Source organism: Anneissia japonica, unplaced genomic scaffold (genome assembly GCF_011630105.1).
Source record: "Anneissia japonica isolate Jap-2015-1 unplaced genomic scaffold, ASM1163010v1 scaffold29429_len1134_cov104, whole genome shotgun sequence".
NCBI lineage: Eukaryota > Metazoa > Echinodermata > Crinoidea > Comatulida > Comatulidae > Anneissia > Anneissia japonica.
Genome location: NW_022743166.1, coordinates 1 through 1,134, shown reverse-complemented (window position 1 = coordinate 1,134; position 1,134 = coordinate 1). Strand labels below are relative to the sequence as shown.

The window sequence follows — 1,134 nt, the reverse complement described above, 5'->3', positions numbered from 1 at the left end:
ATTATATTTTTGATTATTTACGAGGAAATAAACCTTTTTACGATAATCAAAATGTGGAAATAATAAATTAATTGTGTAGAATTTCAAATTAAAAAAATTAATGTCAAACGTAATACGGGTGTATGATAAGTACTGTTTTAAATAGAGTTTGAAGATTTGATTCCACAGATATTTAATATGTCAATCAACGTACTTTCAAGTAATTCTTTTAAATCTTGTTTCTTTTCACTTCTCGTGGTTTCTTCGTATCCTTTACATTCGTTTATATCATACAAATCAAGAGGCGTCTTTCCATTCTGCAATAACAGACACGAGCACGCGATGATTCATTCCATTGCAAGACAATTAAAAACCAAATAAACAGAAAGCAGTGATATAGTTTAGTTAATACTCAAATATACTAATAAAAATAATATATCTAACGAACACTCGACAATGTTATCATCACGACATTATAATTATGTTGTAAATTACCATCCAATTAATATATAATAAACATTATTAAACTCATACTTCTAAAATTTTTTAAAAATCAACATAATTACCCGTATGATTTTTTTTGTCTTCGATTTAATTTTGTTTGAATTTATATTTATTATGTTGGTTTTAATCAGTAAAAATGTTTCTAGTAGTTTCATATAAAGTTGTTGTATTAAGGTCATTGACTGATATTCTTTTGATGCATTTCATTTATCTGTACATTACATAATCTTTTATTGTCACCGATGCGCCAAAGGTGATATTGATAATTGCGAGTTCCTTGTGTTGCTCGTGCGTCAGCTTCTCATTCCGTAGACACCAATGTAGTGGTGTGAATCCACGCTGCAATGAAATGATAATCAACGTCAAGTTTGTTGAACACGCACAACACAAGAATATCAATTAACAAATATTACGCAAACGTAAAAGTACCTGAAATAATTTATAACTACCATAATTTATTAACGCCCACCGGTAATATTAGTGAAACTTCAGTAATATTATAATAATCATAATAATAATATTAATGATAATAATAATAATTTTGATATTAATTATTATTTATATTGTTAATGATAATTTAAAAAAAAATAATATGGCAATGCAAGAATGAAGTAGGTACATTAATTAATGATGATGGTAATAAGTATTATG

The 1,134-nt window shown here is 26.5% G+C and overlaps 1 long non-coding RNA gene across 1 annotated transcript; it reads right to left on the bottom strand.

Annotated features, from left to right (window-relative positions):
- Positions 1–874, bottom strand: LOC117119395. The gene is made up of 2 exons (XR_004447178.1): positions 706–874; positions 1–296 (listed from the first exon to the last, which is right to left on the bottom strand). It is a non-coding gene; the product is annotated as an uncharacterized LOC117119395 (long non-coding RNA).
- Between the last annotated feature and the right edge of the window lie 260 nt (positions 875–1,134).